The sequence below is a fragment of the Mixophyes fleayi genome, chromosome 3 (genome assembly GCF_038048845.1).
Source record: "Mixophyes fleayi isolate aMixFle1 chromosome 3, aMixFle1.hap1, whole genome shotgun sequence".
NCBI lineage: Eukaryota > Metazoa > Chordata > Amphibia > Anura > Limnodynastidae > Mixophyes > Mixophyes fleayi.
In genome coordinates, this window is record NC_134404.1 from 347,932,818 (window position 1) to 347,942,442 (window position 9,625).

Here is a 9,625-nt window from a genome sequence, read left to right on the forward strand (position 1 = left end):
ACTTTGGGTTCAATTCAAGACAGCCAGGGGATGGAATAAAGAGTGCACTTACATATGTTGGTCACAAGAACACAGTAGGGACAGGTGTCTCACCGGTACAAGTAGTATCTAAGTCGTATTCATGTTGATTGGCTCATATATCTCTTATAAGAGTTGTTCCTTTACACACACAACATAGTAACTACATTAGATAGGCTACTAGTCTTTCTCTAATACAGTTTTTACACTCAGGGCTGAAGGGGGCAAACCAAACTGCAGCCCTTTTAACCAATTCAGGCTGACCCTCTAATTTGTGCTTGAGAGTCAACTTTGTCTCTGCTAGAGTCCCTAGCCACATGCAGCAATATGCCAGGGCGCTTAGCCCCCATTTGTCACTGGTGCCTCTAAGTCTGATTGTTTGTATCTCAAGATGTGTGCTGACTTCCAGAACTCTGAACCTTGGGAGACACCCCGGAGGCAATGTGCCTCATCTGAACCTGTCTGGCGCTACTGTTCCTTGGAAATTGGGCGCTGGAGGTGTGGCATATGAGTAGAGTGGGCCCTCTCGGGGTTGTTGCAGCGCTCCCCGGGACTCAGCCACTACTAGTATTGAGAGGCTTTAAAGTTTAGCCAACTTACATTTCTGCTAAGGTTTATTATAACTACATCGAAAATGTGTCCAAAAAGAAATTTTGCATCTTTTTACTTATGTGTGTGAGAGAGAGAAAGAGGGAGAGAGAGAGAGAAAGAGAGAGAGGGAGAGAGAGAGAGTGAGAGAGAGAGAGAGAGAGTGAGAGAGAGGGAGAGAGAGAGTGAGAGAGAGGGAGAGAGAGGGAGAGAGAGGGAGAGAGAGAGTGAGAGAGAGGGAGAGAGAGAGTGAGAGAGAGAGGGAGAGAGAGAGAGGGAGGGAGAGAGGGAGAGAGAGAGAGAGAGGGAGAGAGAGAGAAAACATCTATGTTAGAGCCCAAATAATGATTATAAAATACAAAGGGGAAAGGTGTAGGAAATTTAAAAAGGGGGCTAAAGTCAAGCTTCTATTCAGACTACTATAAGACAGCCTAATTTCTCAATACACCTAACTTCACATTGAATGGCGTGAGGTGTGGTGGCTGCTTGCACAGAGTAGGCTGTGAAATATCATATATCACATTAATGAATTCACATTTATTCTGGACCCACTCCACGTTTCAATAATTAGATGAATTAATGTGCAAAATCCATAATCGCCTCTAGAGGGCGGCATATGCCAGTGAGCATGTAACAAACTACTGAACAGTACAGTCAATGGGAATGATTTAAAGTTAGGTGTGGATTTTGCACGCTGCACACACATACTGGTCAGGATTATTGTTACACTGTATTTTAGACTCGGACTAGGCTGTGTCTCCTCACAACTCTCAATCAGTTCCACTCAGTGAATTCTTTTTATCTTAACACCATTTCACATAAATGCCCAATGACAAGAACGCAGAGGTGGCGGGAGATATCTAGATTGTACGCTCTCAGATGCAGTGTAACCCTGCCAGGAGCGCCCCCATATCCCAACTGTGCCACCAGGCAATGGTATGAGCATTTTATTTAATATACATTTAAAAACATAACATTTATTTAAAATACATTTTAAAAAACATGTAGAAACACCCTAAAATATAAATTTATAAATACATTGAAACACATTTTTCACCCCAGGTGGGTAGCGCTGGCGAGGTTATCCCATTCAGCGTCACAACATAGGGTATTTACTTTCTGAACACCAACGAAAACCTTATTCTAAAAAATCAAAGACTGTTTGTGTAAACATCACTCCGAAAAGTAACATAAATATAAAACAAAAGCACTCACAACAAGAGCTGACTGATTCATTCAACTCAATCTCTGTTTTACTACATAAGGAAATCAGAGTAGGAGACTGAAAGTACGTTCCACTGGCCTCTGTTTCCCTGGACTTTGGCCACAGAGACATGGTCTGCTGGGTAATAATCATGGATGGCCGACTGACTACAAACAAGGACCACTGTGGCCCCTACTAAACAACAAACTTGCTCCACAATGCCCTTGGCGTTTCGTTGGCAGCACACCACACGGTAAACAGAACTAGAAATTGTTTAACCCAGAACGTTTATTGGTCTGACAGCAGTGATGTCAGACTTCTGCCATACCTGAGACACCTGTCAACCAGTGAGCAAACATGATGACCAGCTCTGTGCACCCATCCAAACATGCCCGTAATAGCTGCGTTTTTCCAGTCGGTTGCAACAGAGAAAACTGGGCCCCTTGCCAAACCCAGCAGTATGGGGAAAAAAGTGTATCCTCATAACCATAGATTATGCCGTTAAGTAGAATGAGGCAGTAGCTGCATCACATCGCGGCCCATTATATAGCTGAGGCCCTCATGGCTATTTTCAAAAGGATTGAGTGCCCCAGCAAGATTCTTTCATACAAGGGTCCCCAGTTCATGTCAGGAATGGTTCAGTGCTTTTGAAATGTCCCTTTATGGTCAAACCAATGCCTATATATGGTTTATTTGCACCCTTAAGGCTCAATGTCTTCGCTGATTCAGAGCCTGACTGTGAGAAGTACCTTGACAACCTTATATTTGCATACCAGTAAGTTCAGAAGTGCACCAGTTTCTTCCAGTTGATGCTGCTGTTTGGGCACAAAAGAGCACAGAGAGGGTGAGATGGATAAGGGGACACAAGTTGTCTCCTATGTCCTAGAGTTTAGAGAGGTTTAACAGGGTTACGTCCCATGCCCAAGAGTTGCAGAATGGGCAAAAAGTGTGCGTTTGAAGGAATAGACAGGACTGCACACCACCCACTATATATAAACATGGAAAGAGTGGGAGTGGGAGGTAACCGAACTGTGCATGGAAATACACTCAAATCATACCATGATAGGGCGCCCCACTCTTGGATATCTAGCACATGCTGTGTGTACAGTCCAGGCAAGACCTCCTAACAAATTCCCATTCTGAGGCCTCCCTAGCTAAACTATCCATAGGATGAGGATACTGGATTAATGTTTAGTTCTTTTACCTTAACCTGACTGGTTTGCCTTATCTACCAGCTTGGCACTTCCATTAGCTCTGTCGGTATGAAATCAAACAGGAAAGTAGCTGGTTAAGTTAAACCTACTTTTATTGTACAACACCACACACTGTGGCAATTACAACACTTTATATGAATAAGCTCCAGAAAGCTCACGGTATCAAGCCCAACACACAACCCTATCCTAACATAGCTATAGTTACAATTCCAAGATCGCTTATTCCGCTAATCTATAGCAATCTTTTTCACTCATCTACCAGCAAGGTGGACACCAAGCCAGATGTCTCTCTGCTTTTGGCAGGCTCACAAAATGGCTTCAGAGTTCACAGAGTCTTGTAGTTAGGATCCACAGTACCTTCCAACAGTCATATACTAGTCCAACAGGAGCTGTAACCCCTCGTCAGCAATGTCTCATAAAGAGCCTTGTGTTACAGGGGAGAGGCCCTTTTTATCACTGATCTGGTTCCTACTGTGTTATGTTTTGCTACAAGGAGAGTTAAGTAATAACGTCTCTCTGGTTTGGGATCTGCTCAGTAGCGGGGAGGTCCTCTGCTGTACTGGGCTCCAGGAAGTCTAATTCCCCCAAGGTGTTAAACAATGAGGTTCCACTTTTCACACAATGGAGCATGATTACCTCTGTATCTGGGCATCTAGAGTTACCTCCTGATTCAACTCCAGTCTGGGTGAAATCATGCTTCCAGCTGACCAGTACTACCTGTGAAATATGGCCGACTGTTAACAGAGGAAGTTCCATAAGAATTATGACAGCGGTCAGTGATAACAGTCTCTGTGGTACCAGTGGCCTGAGGAACCCAATGTACCAAAGTGACAAAAGCTCTTTTAGAGGGCAGGGTAAACATTACACTGGTCTCTAGAGAACCCACCGGGTGACATTTTAGAACAGATATAGATATACATTAGAACACATACTCTATTCATTTAACATTGCATATATAGTCAATATAACTTGTTCTAGTATGAAGGGATGCCAAGTGGGCCAACCTTTTATTGTCAATCAGGCTGGAAACCTGCTCTCGCCAGAGAGAAACATAAGAAGGACCCCCCAAAAAGTGTCCTTAGAAAACAGGCTGCAGTCCTCCAGGTCAGGACCCCATTCAGCAGGTCCATATTCTGTCTGGACAACAGATTTCCCTCCTTTGTGTGGATATCAGAGACTGAACGACTTACTCCATCCCTGTATTGATGACCTGTAGGGACAATGTACTTCACCACACACTATACATATCAAACTGTAGTGTGGCTATGTATATAAGGATTGATTCATGTTCGGATGTACATCCATTTGCGTAGCGTATCTTGAGTGAAATAGCTCTGAACAGGGTCCGAAACAGACCTTACACCAATGAACACAATCGCATGGAATTCATGTCCGAACGACACAACTGCCTACAACTTGAGGCAGGACAGGGAGGGGAGGGACGGTCTAATGTAGGCAATTTATACTAAGGGCGTACTGATGCAGATGTGGCCGATTCAAGTTCTGGGTTTTTCGTAAGTGCACTTGGTTTCACCCATATCATTTGCATCAGCTACAGGGCAGGTGTAAGTTCTGACTGATAGTGATGACTGGCACGGCATAATTACATACTACACATATGCATGACACTAGAGAGCACAGAACATATGTATGCAAGATAGACTATAAAATGTATTGTATGTACAGTACGCTTTAAAAGCATCTTTGTTTTTAATTTAAAAATAAAAAAAATTATAATAAAATTGTTACAAGCCGCGGCTCCCCGACCGGCCGCCGCAGCTCACTTCCGATTTCCCCAGGTGTCCCAGCCGTCTCCATGATGACCGGGACGTCACTTCCGCCCTCCGCGTCCCGGTTGCCTGGGCAACAATCGGGACGCTCTGTCTCTTCTGCCGCAGCGCCCGACCAGCGGTCCTACAGCCGGGCGCATGCGCGCAGAGGTAATTAACTTTTTTGTTTATTCCGTTTATTTTTGCATGGCACTTTTTTGTATTAGCTAAACTTATATTGTTCTTCCTTATGTCCTTTATACAGGGCATTATGGCCTTACATAGGGGTTATTGGAGTTAGGGAGGAGTCTCGCTGGCACTCTGCTGCTATTGGTGTTCCTCACTATTTAAGGCAGTGAGGACAGAGCCTCACTACCAGTTATAGCTCCCAGTGTAGCTAGGCTCCCTATTCCTGTTCCCTGCTCCTTGACTGTTTTTGCTAGACCTGATCTCCCGTGTATGACCCTTGACTTGTTTCTGGATCCTGTTGTAATGCCTGTGACCTCTGACCTCGGCTTGTCTCTGGATACGTTGTCTGCTGCCGGCCCTCGACACTTGCCTGGATTTCACTCTGCTCTTTGCTTTTACACTCTATTTCTGGGTTCTCCCCAGTCAGTGCACATCTCACAACCCTCTGTTTGTCTGCAGCCAAGTCTGTCCCCACCACTAGGGGCTCCAGTGAACACCAGACTTTCAGAGCAGACTCCGGATTTTGATGTACTGGCTGGAGGGGTTCCTAACAAAAATTCATAATTTTATCAATGATTATACTATTAAGAGTTGTTAATTTATTTTTAATGCAATTGTTTTTTTAATGCGTCCTGATGTGCAGGGCCTGATAAACCACTAGGCTGACCAGGCTGCAGCCTGGGGCGCTGGGTCCCGGGGGGCGCTGGCCTGTGGGTTTTTTTTTTTAAAAAAAAAAAATTATTTTTTTTTTTTAAATTATTTTTTTTTTTTTCCCATTCATTTCCATTTTTTTTCAGGGTGGGGGAGGGGGGGTCGCCACGGGGGGGTGGAGGGCTCGACAATCAAAAGCAATGGTGGTCAGTGGTTAGCAACACACAGCCAATCGCCAGGCTGCCTGTTGCTGTGCAGCAGACAGGAAGCAGGACGTCTTCACTTCCTATCTGCTGATCTGAGGAGAGGAGCGACACTGGCACAACTACAGGTAATTGAAGGGGGGAACTGCCCTGCATATCTATAGGGAGGGGGGGGAACTGCCCTGCATATCTATAGGGAGGGGGGGGAACTGCCCTGCATATCTATAGGGAGGGGGGGAACTGCCCTGCATATCTATAGGGAGGGGGGATACTGCCCTGCATATCTATAGGGAGGGGGGGAACTGCCCTGCATATCTATAAGGAGGGGGGGAACTGCCCTGCATATCTATAGGGAAGGGGAGAACTGCCCTGCATATCTATAGGGAGGGGTAACTGCCCTGCATATCTATAGGAAGGGGGGGAACTACCCTGCATATCTATAGGGAGGGGGGGAACTACCCTGCTTATCTATAGGGAGGGGGGGGACTACCCTGCATATCTATAGGGAGGGAGAGGGGGGAATGTCATGCATATCTATAGGGAGGGAGAGGGGGACTGTCATACAAATCTATAGGGTGGGAGGGGGGGGGGGGCTGCCATGAAAATCTATAGGGAGGGAGAGAGGTTGATATGTATGAAGGAGGGCAGAGGAGGGGGGCTGATATATGTGACTGTGGGAATTTTGATGTGACGGGGGGGATAGCTAGCTAGCAGAGTGGAGGTAAGGAAAATAGCTGCAAGGGGGATGGATGCAGGATGGGAGGTAAAGAAAATGGCTGCAGCAGGGGTTAAGGAAAATGGCTGTGGGGGGGGGTTGTGGTTAAGGAAAATGGCTGCAGGGGGTATTTAAAAAATACAGCAGCTTTGGGGGGCAGAATCTCATGATTGTGTGGTGGTCACATGGGTGGTCTCAGCAATCACTAGAATACTAAATATTAGTGAGATGGGGCTGGTAGAGGTTTGTATTTGATTGACAACAAATATTCAGATATTGCTTATATATGCCTGTCCAATGGGGTACTTTTAGCTGGCCATAATGGAGTGTTTTGTTTTAACTAAAGGGCCTAATCATTCAGGGTTTGCATTATAATACATTTTTGCATTTTCAAAACAGGACGCCAACTTTCCAGAAGCCAGCGAGAGGATAACAAAGTTGCAAGAGAGAAGAGCAAGAACAGGTAAGAGACAATGGCACAATCTGTCTAAATTTGAATGCTGGAGAATACACCTGAACATTCATATTCAGGAGTGTTCCTATACACCTATATATTCGAAGGATGGGGGGGGGGGGGGGGGTGGGGGGGGTGCTTCGGCCATATTAGCCTAGGGGGGCCAGAACCCTTAATCAGGCCCTGCTGATGTGACCATATATTTTCTGTTTATGTATAGCAAATACTGTGTAGGCAGAGCATACTTACACCTAGGTTCAAATGGAAGCATATCTTGAGATACGCATGGATTTGAATATGGTCAATACAAACACAATGTATAGTGTTTGGTGGTGTGTAAGACTAAACTGAATTTAAGCCGTTAAATAGGACCCAACTCCTCCCATATTAGGAATGTGTGGGACATCCTCTTGACTCCCAAGTGGCTAACGGATTCCTCACCCTGCCACATACCTGCTCCATTAAAGAGTGGTCCCTGACTACCTGAGTCAGAAGCCCGGCCCTCCAGCCCTGCTAGGGACAAAATATCTGCATTAATATGCAAGCGTCCGGGATAGTGATGCACTTCAAAAGAGAACAGCTGGAGTGCAAGATACCACCTCACGAGGTGAGCATTTGAGTCTCCCATAGAATGGAGCCACTTTGATAGTAACTGGTAGCTATTTGGAGCCTGAATATTTCATTCGGTCCATTAAAGTGGCTGCCAATGTAGAGAATAAGAACAGAGGGCTGTATATAAGCTCGAGGGATAATAAAAGCTGAGGCTGTGTTGAACTGTATTGGACTCTGGGGGGTTAAATGGGGTGGTCTGCTCATGATGTCCGGATGAGTCATGGGGAGGAGTTACGGAGGTTATATATGGGATAGGCGGAGAAGAATCCATCTCTTACACTGCTGGACGTTACCCACCCTCCCTCCCTATGGATCAACAAAGATGGTCATCTGCGGTGATCCTGTACCGGTACAGTTTTTGGCGGTGGTGGTTCTCTTGGAGTAGCAGTGGCCGGAAGTCGCAGTACAGTCGACGGACCGTGGTAAGGGCACATGATGGTATCGGGCACGCTTAACCCACCTGTTTTCAAATGGAATAGGCTATTAGTTTCGGTACAAGTACTTCCCGACCGGGTTGACTTGTGGTTGCTTCCGTTAGCCTAGAAAAGGGGAGGGTTCTGTAGTGCCCAGGGCGGTAGCCCCGTTAAGGTAGATATGTGCGCCTTGGGGTGTGTGGTTGTCCCCGTTTGCGGATGCCCCCTGGAAGGCTTGGGGCATCCTGGTTGGCCTGGCGGATGTCGACTCGGACTGCTCCTTCTCCACCACCATACCTGCAATAAATCCCGTGTTACTTTCCCCACATTTAAGTTGTCGTGTCTTTATTATGGTTATGGTTAAATCGATAAGAGTATAACGTAAGGAAAGGTATCAGCCATTAAGCATTTTAATAGCGAATAAACCTCCTATAGTACCCCGCCAGCCCTAAAAAGGAGCTCAACTGTTTTCTTTTACTGGACCTTATTAACCAAGGGCTTCAGACAAACACTAAACACAGAGGGCTTGATTTATTAAGGAAAGTGGCAAAAAAAATGTTGCATTGTAGGGGGAGGGAAATTTAAAATGTGGGGACAGATTTATAGTTGAGTTAGGGCATGTCCTAGATCAACTTTAAATTTCAGTGTAAAATTAAGTATTTGTGTGCTACATGAAAAAAACAGCCAGTATTTAACATGTAAAATAAACTGATTTGCACCCCTAGTATTGTAACATGGTTTGCCCAGGAGACAATTACTACATTACTATAGCGCTGAGGAATCCTTCACCTTTCATATTTGTCTCTAGGTACAGGGGTTCCTACTTCCTCTGGCAGCTTTATCTATACACCATGAGCACTGCACTCTATCCCATATCTTTATTGTAACATGGTTTGCCTAGGAGACAATTTACTCTTTTGTTTGCCTTACTTTCCATAATGAATCATGCCCAGTGTATCCCAAATATTTTGTCTCTTTCCTTAAAGCAAAAGTTTTTAGAGTAGCTGTTAAACCTGCCTGCCGCAGGGACTGAAGAACAGCAAGAAGACGATTAAGATGTACATTCCAGTGTTCACTATAGATGACGATATCATCCAGATAAGTGGCAGCATAATTTTGACGAGACCACAGGACTTGGGCCATAAGGTGCTGAAAAGATTCAGATGCGCCATGAAGTCTGAAGGGCATAGTCACAAATTGATGGAAACCTGTGAGGGTAGAAAAGCTGTTTTGAACTATTCTGTCAGCTCGATCTGCCAATAACATTTTGTATAATCAAGGAGATATACTTGGCTGACGTAAGCTGATTGAGGAGTTCATTCACCTCTGGCATGGGATATGTAGCAAATTTCGAAACCGCATTCACCTTGTGGAAATCCGCGCAAAAGCAGTTACTCATGTCAAATTTAGGAACAAGTACATTCAGCTACACCATGATATCCAAAAACATACTGGTAGGTTAATTGGCTGCTAACAAATTGACCCTAGTCTGTGTCTATGTGTCTCTCTGTGTCTGTCTGTCTGTATGCGTGTGTGTATTAGGGAATTTAGACTGATGTGAGTGCGTTCTCTGTACAGCGCTGCGGAATTAGTGG